We start from the raw sequence: 10,994 nt of genomic DNA, 5'->3' as shown, positions 1-10,994 counted from the left end.
ACCAAGGCGGGACTCCTTCGGCTGCCACGTCTCTCTCAAGCTGACAGGTGGGTGAGTCCAGTTGGCAGCCGAGCGCTTTAACCACAGCACCACCAGGGATGCAGGGACTGCAGGCAGAAATGGAGGAAGGAGGGCCTGGGAAATCTCTGGGTGAAAGGGCAGGGCACACGGTCCGTCCGGTAGCAGCTGCTCCCAGCAGCAGAAACTAGTCTGACCAGGCTATTTAGCATTTATGAGCTGCTCATTAGCATTTGAAGGAAGTGCCTGCAGCGCATCCTGGGAGTCTGGGGAGCCCTGCAGTGTGTGAGGAACGTGAGGGTGGGGAGGGTAATTGCCCTGACGTCATCCAGATTTCCTGAATGCCGACTCTCCAAGAAGGGATTAAGTCTGTTACTTTCCCAGCTAAAGCCCAAGCCAGATCTAGTTCTAGAACCACCCACGTTCCCAGCTACTCCTTTCATTGGTCCAATGTAGTAGGCATTATAATGGGGGAGGGGTGATATTATTATAAAATAAGTAGGTAATGCATTTTGTGTATTAACTCGCCCAATACTCACCATGGTTTATGAGCTAGATGAGGCTTGGGTTCGCCTCTTTTTAGAAATAACATGTCAGAAGCAGTTTCAGAAACCCCACTCTAGATGCATTCCTTTGGTGTAACATTAAATGCTTGCATCACTGGAAGCTTGCCTGGCATTTTGGGAATAAAAAAGAAAGCAAACGTAATCAAAGGCAAACCCAAAAAACTCCACCAGACTCCCTGTCATTGAGGCCATGCCGACTCATCGAGGCCCAATAGGACAGAGTAGAACTAACTGCCCCTGTGGGTTTCAGAGACTAAATCTTGACCGGCGTAGAAAGCCTCATCGTTCTCCTGTGGAGCGGCTGGTGGTTTCAAACTGCTGACCTGCTTCCAGAACTACTGACCTTGTGGTTATCAGCCCCATAAGTAACCAACTATGTTATGAAGACTCTTGATAGTGTAGTGGTTACACGCTGAGCTGCAGTCCTTAAGGTTGGCAGTTCAAAACCACCAGCAACTCCTTGGGAGCAACACTATTTGCTGTTGGCTCTACGTCACCAGGGGCTTCCAAAGCAAAAACATTCGACATCAGTCAGTTTTTGAGTTTAAGAATTGTAAGACATAAACTCAAAAACTCACATCAAGTCGATCCCGATTCACAACGACCCTATAGAACAGAATAGAACTGGGTGGGAAAAAATCAAGCCGATGTTTAACATGTTCGTTCCTGAAAGTTTGCTGAAAAGCTCCCTTATCCAGTTCATCTGAGGAGACAGTGGGGTGGAACAGTATGGAATTTAGAGCCAAGAATCTTGCTTTGTCCGGCCTGGTTCACTGTGAAATGAAACTTACTCTAGACATGTAAATGACTCACCTGGGAGAAATTCAGTGTCTGGCTGGTGATCTGCTGCTTAGAAGCCCTTGGGCTCTCTTGGGGAATGTCTTCCCCTTCCTTGCCAGGGGAGCCAAACCAGATCACAGGGCTTGGAAACCTGTTGAGTACCAAAGGATCATTCAGTGTTTGCAGTGAAAGTGCTTAGTCTTAAGCAGCTTGGAGCCCGCTGAATCAACCCATGGAAAAGTCAAGATTTTACAAGGCGTCTATTCTGTTGGCCAAGGTCCAAGTTATCTTGGCTTCACTCTCCGTTTCTGTTCTGAGAATCAGATGGCCCATCTGTCTCTGCTCTTCCTTCTCCTCATCTCGCCAACCCTCCCTGGGCAGGCAGTGCTTTTTCTTGGGGTGGTCCTGTGCCGAGGTCACGGGGGAGCAGACTGGCTCCTTCCCACAGGCCCGGCTACCTGAGAGGTACAAGGAAAAGCATCAGAGGCAAAAGGCAGTGAGAGAGTGGGGGTGGGGGTGGGTGGAAGGGGGGAGTCAAAGCAGAAGGAGCCATGAGGAGATGGAAAGAGAAACCCACCATTCAAGCCACCCTGGAAGTGCCCACTGCAAATGACTTACTGCTCAGTGCCCAGCAGGCTCCCCAAACAGCCCTTCCTGGATGAGTCGTTTATAGTCCCAACTCACTGACTGTGAACTGTCGATTTCAACTCATAGCGACCCCACGGGACAAGGTGGAGCTGCCCCCTGTGGGTTTCAGGGGCTGTAACTCTACCAGAGTTGAAAGTCTGATCTGCCACAGAGTGGCTGGCGGTTTCAAACTGCTGATCTTCTGGCTAGCAGCCCGACTTGTAACCACTAGGCCACCGGGGCTCCTAGATCAGGATAACTGGAGCTAGACAAAATAAGGAACAGGCAGAGGCATAGAAGGGAGGGGTGGGATGCGCTCCACTTTGCTGCATCCATGAGTGACCGCAACAATGGCTGGAGCAGACCTACCATTGAGAAGGTGGTGGGGCACTGGGCAACACTTCCTTCTGTCCTGAACCAGAGATGACTGGAGGCACCAGCTGTGTGACCTTGGACAGGTAATTTACCTCTCTGGGCTTCAGTTTTTGTTCTCTGTAAAATGAGGGTGACAGTCATTGTATCTAGTTCTTTCATTTGTTGTACAAAAACATAGGTGTTAACATTGGTAGCACACTTAGAACAGGGCCTGACATATATCATTGCATTAAGGTGTTTTTAGTCTTATTATGTTATAGCTCTGAGAGTCTGGGTTTGCTCATTACTGTACATCCAGTGCCTAGCACAGCAAACTAATTTCTCAACCGTCTGGTGTATGAATGAATGGACAAAAGAAACCTCCTAAAACCATTCCCAGACCCCACCTTCAGAAAAGGAGGCCTGGAAGGCCTTTCTATGACCCGAGGGAGGGTGGGGGCGGGACAACTATCACCAGAGCCAGAGAAGTAACCCTGAGAGTATGCACCATCGCTCTCTGTTCCCTTGGATTTCTCAACTTCTTCCCCACACAGGATGTGGCGCCAAGAACTGATGTGACAGGAGGAAGTATTTGGCCTCAGGGTCAAGAGAGTCTGCTCAGGATCCAGTGTGGGCTGCTGGCTGCCTTGCCCCACACCCCTGGAGGAAGAACACCCATACACAGGGACAACCCTGTTGTTTCTGGGGAGAGAGCCAGCCCCCTTCCTTTCTCCCTTCCTTTCTACAGGCTCCTGGTTTCTGTCTGCAGGCTGTGCGCTAGATGAATACACTTGCAATAAAGAGACAGCGTCATCTTTCAAAGCGAACAGCACCGTGCAGAGACGCTGCACTCGACACACCGTAGACAAGCACCCTGACCTTTGGACAGTGGGTAAGCTGCCCCTGGTGGCAGAGTAGCTTACACATTGGGCTGCTAACTGCAAGGTCAGCGGTTGGAAACCACTAGCCAGCTCCTCAGGAGAAAGATGAGAGGCTGTCTGCTCCCATACAAAGTTAGTCTCAGAAATCCAAAGGGCAGTTTTACTCTGTGCAGATGGCTTTGTATGGTCAGATGGATGGCATTGAGTTTGGTTTTGAACTGTCACATATGCCCATCTAGGCCAAGCCATGTCAGGTTGACATGTACTGGGTCTCACCCCCCTCTCCAAATCTTAAAAGAGATATCTGTTCTTGTATTTCTGCTCCACCCTAGCCGTGTGTGCGTGTGTGTCCTGAGCCCTGATAGAAGCACTAGGCTCTCACCTGCAATACCCCAACTAAGCAAGCTTTGGTCATGGTCTCCAATTACTTTTCATTGCCAAATTAAACGGTCTCCCCTCAGTCCTTATCTTCAGCAGGAACTGGCTCCCAGCATGCTATACTCCCAGCTCCCTGACTGCTCCTCTCAGTCTCTTTCGCTGCTTCCTCCCCTTCACATGCCAGAAGCCCTGGTGGCATAGTGCTTACATGCTGGGCTGCTAAATGTGAGGTCAGCCATTTGAAACCACAAGTTCCTCTGTGGGAGACAGATGGGGCTTTCTACTACTATAAAGAGTTACAGTCTCAGAAACTCACAAGGGCAATTCTACCCTGTCCTATAGGGTCACTATGAGTCGGCATCAACCTAATGGCAGTGAGTTTGTTTTGTTTTTCTGCTCCCCACTGTCATGGTAGGACAAGCAGCCCTCTTCCCTAGGTGAGCTCACCTGGTCCCATGCCTTTAATTACTATCTTTGTTTTGATAAACTCTGCCCTGAAGTTGAGCCTTATATATGGTAGTGGACATCTCAAACTTGCTGTTGGGAGCTGTATATTTGATTCTGACTCACAGTGGCCCCATGTGAGAGAGGAGAACTCAATCATTGTGGTTTCTGGCCTGTTATATTTGTAGAAGAAGCTGGCCTGGTCATTCTCTTTCATGGACCTGCTGGCTGAGTTCCAAAGCCCAGCCTTTAGGTTAGTAGCCAAATGCTTAACGTTTGCATTACTCCTTATTTTAAACTCAATACATACAAAATGGGAATTTTGAATTTCAACCCCAAAGAAGTTATTGCTCTTAAATTGTCTTGCCCATCTTAATTAATGTCAGGTGTTCTAGATCCTATGGCCAAAACTCTTGAAGTCTGATTCATCCTTGGCTACACACTTTCTCTCACGTCCAATCTATTAGTCAATCTCTTGGACTCTACCTTCCAAATATTTCCAGAGCAAGATCATGCTTCATAATTTCTACTTGCTCCAAAGCCAAACGCACTTCCAGAGTCAACTTTAACTTATAATGATATTTATTAAGGATTTCTGAGACTGTAATCCTTTACAGGAACAAATAACCTCATCTTCCTCCCTTGGAATGGCTAGTAGATTTGAATCACTAGTTTGCAGTTAGCAACCTAATGCCTAACTCACATCACCACCGGGCTCCTTTCCCTCATCCAAATCAGCATCATCTCTTACCTGGTCTTTCCCAATTGCCTCCTAACTGGTTTCTCTCTTTTCATTCTTATCTGTCCAATTCATCATGTAAAAATGAGTGATCCTACATCAAAAAGTCCAGGTCCAGATAGTATCAGTGGGGAATTCTATCAACCATCTAGGGAAGACCTAATACCAATTTTGTATAAACTATTAAAAATGTAGAAATGGGAAATATACTACAAAACTCATTTTCTGAAGCAACCATAACTCTGAAATCTAAATCAAGCAAAGACATCGCCAGAATTGAAAATTACAGACCAATATTTCTAATGAATATAGACACTAAGAATAAAATCCTAGCTAGTAGAGTTCAACTAAGCATAAAAACAAAAGCAAACAAACAAAAAACACCGTCATAATCAAGGGGAATTCATACATCAACAAAAATAAAGGAGAAGAACCATATGATTATATCAATCTATGCTGAAAAGTCATTCATGTGATATAATTTAACATCCATTCCTGATAAAAAACACTCAATAAAATAGGTATGTGCGGAAAATTTCTCAACATAATAAAAGTCATATATATGAAACCAATAGCCTGCATCTCACTTAATGGAGAAAAGTTGAAATCCTTTCCTCTTTGAAGAGGAACTAGATAAGGTTGCCCTTTATCACCACTTTTATTTAATATAGTCCTAGGAGTTTTAGCTACAGACATAAGACATCAAGGAGATACTAAAGATATCTACATAGGCACAGAAGAAATAAAAATCTCTTTATTTTCAGTTGACATAATCCTATATATAGAATAAGCCAAAGATTTAATGGGGAAAAAAAATCACTCAAACTAACTGAAAAATTTGGCAGTGTAGCAGGCTATATGATCAACATAAAGAAATCAGTTGGATTCTTGTATATTATGGATGATGATACCAAAAAGATATGAAAAGAACAATACCATTTACGCAAACTGCTCAAAAAACAAAATGTTTAGGACTAAGTCATACTAGAGAAACAAAAGATTTATACAAGGAAAACAACTAAACATTCCTTCAAGAAACTGGTAGAAATTTATACAAATGGAACAAGTTAGCATGCTCCTGGAGAGGAAAAACTAAACATTGTGAAAATGTCAATATTACCAAAATATAAATTCAATGCTATTCCAAAGCAAAACCCACCACAATTCTTCAAAATAATGGGAAAACTAATCTCTTAATTTATATGGGAAAGCAAACAGGATAAAGAAGCGTTATTAAAAAAGAAAAACACCATAAATGTGAAACCAAAAAAAAAGGAAAAAGAAAGAAAGAAAAAATATGACTCCTTTCACTCCCAGACCTAAAACCTACTAGATAGCCATGGTAATCAAAACAGCCTGTAAGTCGCATGATAGATATGAAGACCAATGAATTATATTGAGAACTCAGACATACAGCTAAGTGCCTATAGACAACTAATTTTTGATAAAGGACTAAAATAGATTAAGTGGAAAATCTGTATATTCACTTGCAAAAGAATGAAACAGGATTCATACCTGTACATGTGCATACATGTACAAAAATGAACATAAGATAGATCAAAGACCTAAATACAAATTACACAATTATGAAGCCTACCAATGAAAAAATAGGGATAAACTTAAGGACCCTAAAATAAGGCATAAACAGACTACTGAACATAATGAAAACTATCCACACTATAGAAGCAAAAATAAAGAACTGGTACATTCTTAAAATATGATATTTATACACATCAAAAGACTTAATAAAAAAAGTCAATAGAGAAGCCACAGATGGGGAAAAATATTCAGTAATGATACATCAGATAAAGGGCTAATCTCTTAAATTGTTAAATTTTTTTAAAAAGGGCTAATCTCCAAAATCTATAAAAACTACAACAACTAAGCAATAAAAATACAAATAACCAAATAAAAAAATGGGAACAAGACATGAATAGACAATTTATCTAAGAAGACATCCAGGCAGCCAACAACCATATGAAGAAATGTTAGAGATAATTAGCAGTGAGTGAAATACAGATTAAAACAACAATAAGATATCACCTCACACAAACACTTGTAGCAAAATTCAATAAATCAGAAAATAATACATGCTGGAGAGGATGCAGAGAGTTAGGAACGCTTTTACATTGCTGGTGGAAATCAGTATGACACGTCCTTAAACAAATGCAATTACTTCTCTACTGGGTAAATATCCCAAAGCAATCAACAATACAACATGAACAGATATACATACACCTACGTTTATTTCAGCAATTTCCACAGTAGCAAAGAATGGAAACAGCCAAAAAAAACTAATTATAGAGAAATGGTACATTCATACTATGCAATATTACACATCAATAACATCACCATTCCAAAGAAAAGTGATCCAACAGAGTGTTCAAACTAGAGAATGACACCATTTATATAATACTCAAGTAAAAGTTTGCTTAAGAACATCCAACAAAGGTCGCAGTAGTCCACCGACAGGGAACTACCAGAAGTTCAGGTTGCATTCTGAAAAGGATGTGGGACAAGGAATGACACCAGATGGATCTTGGCTCAAAGCAGAGAAAACCAGAAAGATATTTACTTTTGTTTCATTGACTATGCAAAGGCATAATAAACTGCAGATAACCTTTTAAAAAAAGTAGAGGGTGGGGGGAGTCCCGAACACTTCATTGTGCTCATAAAGAACACTTCATTGTGCTCATAAAGAACAAAGCAAGGACACACTGCATGGTTTCAAATCAGGAAAGGTGTGTGTCGGGGCTATATCCTCTCACCACATATATTTGATCTGTATGCTGAGCAAATCATCAGAGAAACTGCATTCTATGAAGAATAGTGTGGCATCAGAATTGGAAGAAGTCTTATTAGCAACCTGAGATGCAGATGATACAACCTTGCTAACTCAAAGTGAGGAGGACTTGAAGCACTTGCTGATGAAGATCTGTATGGATTACAACTCAGTGAAAGAAGACCAAAATCCTTATAACTGGGTCCAATCATGATAGATGGAGAAAAGGTGCATTTTTTTTTAAACTTGACATGTTTATTAATTAAACTATCACTTAAATAAAAAAAAGTGCATAGAAAATAAACATGTTTAAAAACTCCTTTTTTTTTACAACTATGTACACTTTTTACTTTTACATTCAGTCTTTCGTAGAGAGCTTTCAGCATTATTATTTTTTGAACTATTAAAGTATTTTGAAAAGGTGCATTTTGTCTTACTTGGATCCATGATCACGACTCATAGTAGTAGCAGTCCAGAGATCAATGAGGCATCGCATTAGGTAAATCTGCAGCACAAGACCTCTCCAGAGTATTGAAGAGAAGGATGTTACCTTAAGGACTACGGTATGTCTGACCCAAGCCATGGTATTCTGCATTGTCCCCTATGCATGTGAAAGTGGGATACTGAATAAGAAGACTGAAGAACAGTGGTTCTCAACCTTCCTAATGCAGTAACTCTTTCATACAGTTCATGTTGTGGTGACCCCCAACCAAAAATTATTTTCATTGCTACTTCATAACTGTCATTTTGCTATGTTATGAATCATAATGTAAATATATCAGATGCAGGTTGTATTTTCATTGTTATAAATTGAACATAATTAAAGCATAGTGATTAATCACATAACAGCATATAATTGTATATTGTGAAATGTTTATTTCTAATGACAAATAAATGAAATTTTGTCTTGAAGCACGGTGTAGCATGGGTAACAGTCTTTACGGGGGGTACTCGTATGTGGGTGTACCTGCATGTGTGTAGACCTGCCTGGAAATGGGTAGAGGAGCGGTGTCTCAGTTCCTAAGACCATCAGAAATATGTGTTTTCTAATGGTCTTAGGTGACCCCTGAGAAAGGGGTCGCGACTCACAGGTTGAGAACTACTGCTGTAGAAGAATTGATGCATTTGAATGGTGGTGCTGGGGAAGAATATTGAGAGTACCATGGACTGCTAAAAGGACAAACCAATCTGTCTCAGAAGAAATAAGGCCCGAGTGCTCACTAAAGGCAGGGATGGCAAGAGTTCATCTTACATCCGGTGGATATATTGTCAGGAGAGACTGGTCCCTGGGGAAGGGCAGCAAAACAGAGGAAGGCTCTCAGTGAGATGAATTGACACAGTGGCCGCATCAATGAGCTCCGGCTTCCAAGCGATTGTGAGGATGGCGCAGCACTGTGCAGTGTTCCATTTTATTCAGCATGGCGTCGCTGAGGATTGGAGCCAACTTGATGGCACCTAACAGCACAACAACAACAACAACAACCACAACCAGAACTCAAATACCATCAGACATGGACAAGCTAAAGAGCATATGCTTACGAAACTCAGTCATCTTACAAAGATAAATATTTAATTACACCACTGTGAGAAGGAAAAACAAAGAAATGGAGATGTGATCTACACACCAACAGACAAGACGTTGATGATGAAGAAGAAGCCAGGGCTGCGTGTGAGAATAAGGAGACGGGAGGGAGGAGGGACAGAAAGAAAAAGAACCACTGATCTGGAGGGTTTAACAGGATATTGTTGGTTTCGTTTCTGTTTTGATATTTTCTAGCTTCTTTTCTTTAATCATTTTATTGGGAACTCTTACAGCTCTTATAACATTCCATACATCAGTTGTATTGAGCATATTTGTACATATGTTGACATCATCATTTTCTAAACATTTACTTTCCATGTGGATTTCATGTCTTGAGATAGGTTGTGTAAATATATATAGTATGTTTCTTTGAAAACCAAAAACAGGGCTGGCCCCACTATGAGAAATGATGCCCCTCAGTGACTAAGGGCGATACAGGGGACAGCACCGGAGACACAGTGTGGGAATTGCACCTGACCTGATCCCACCACACCGAGGTAAAGCACTGGGGGAGTGCAGCGGAACAGCAAGGGAATGGAGTGGCAAGGTCCCCAGGGAATGCTGAAAGTGGACTTTGGGGCCAGGGCGTGGTGCCCCAACAGACTGGACTGGAAAACGCTCCTAAGGGCCAGCAAACGATCCTTGAACGAACTACAGGCTTTTCTTTTGTGAAGTGTTTTGTTTCGTTCTTTGTCAGTGGTTTGTTTTTGTTGTTTTGTTGTCTGGTTGTATACTGTTGCTTTGTTTTCCTCTGTCTTGTTTTCGTGCATGTTAGTGTCTCCACAGGTCTGTCTGAATAGGACAGGCTTGATGAACTATCTGGAGGAAAAACAACGGGACCGACAGTTCCGGGGGGGTACTTGGGGTGGAGTAGGGGGGTAAGGAAGTGGTGTTAACAAACACAGGGACAAGGGAACAACAGGGGACCCAAAATGGTAGTGAGGGGGGAGTGGCAGGCCTGGTAAGGAATGATCAAAGATAAGGTTGTGTAGAGAAGAGGTATAGCTGTAGCCCAGGTGGGGACGGAGCATGGTAGTGGGGCAGGAGGAAAGTCAAGGGAGATGGAGGAAGGAGCTGGGAGTCAAGGGGCATTTATGGAGGTCTAGACAAAGACATGTACATGTAAATATATATATATGAGGATGGGGAAATAGATCTAAGTGTCTTCATTTATAGGTTTAGTATTAAGGTGGCAGAAGGACCTTGGGCCTCTACTCAAGCACTCCCTCAATGCATGAATACTTTCTTTTATTAAATTGGCACCCTATGATGCTCACTCTCCCGACACAACTGCTGAAGCCAAAGCGGGTGAACAAGTAAATGTGGTGAAGAAAGCTGATGGTGCCCGGCTATCAAAAGAGATAGTGACTGGGGTCTTAAAGGCTTGAAGATAAACAAGCGGCCATCTAGCTCAGAAGCAACAAAGCCCACATGGAAGAACACACCAACCTGTGTGATCGCGTGGTCCCAAAGGGATCAGTTATCAAGCATCAAAGAACAAAAAAATCATATCACTGGCTGCACACCCCCATGATAAGATCGCTGAAGACAAACGGGTACATAAGCAAATGTGGCGAAGAAAGCTGATGGTGCCCGGCTATCGAAAGAGATAGTGTCTGGGGTCTTAAAGGCTTGAAGGTGAACAAGCGGCCATCTAGCTCAGAAGCAATAAAGCTCACATGGAAGAAGCACACCAGCCGGTGCGATCACGAGGTGTCAAAGGGACCAGGTATAAGGCATCATGCAAAAAAATATATATATATATGTGTGTGTGTATTATATATAATATATAATATATTTTTAATATAAATACATATACACCATATTGAATGAAGGGGGAAGT

This window comes from Tenrec ecaudatus, chromosome 2 (assembly GCF_050624435.1).
Source record: "Tenrec ecaudatus isolate mTenEca1 chromosome 2, mTenEca1.hap1, whole genome shotgun sequence".
NCBI classification, from domain to species: domain Eukaryota; kingdom Metazoa; phylum Chordata; class Mammalia; order Afrosoricida; family Tenrecidae; genus Tenrec; species Tenrec ecaudatus.
Note: the sequence above shows the minus strand (reverse complement) of the source record.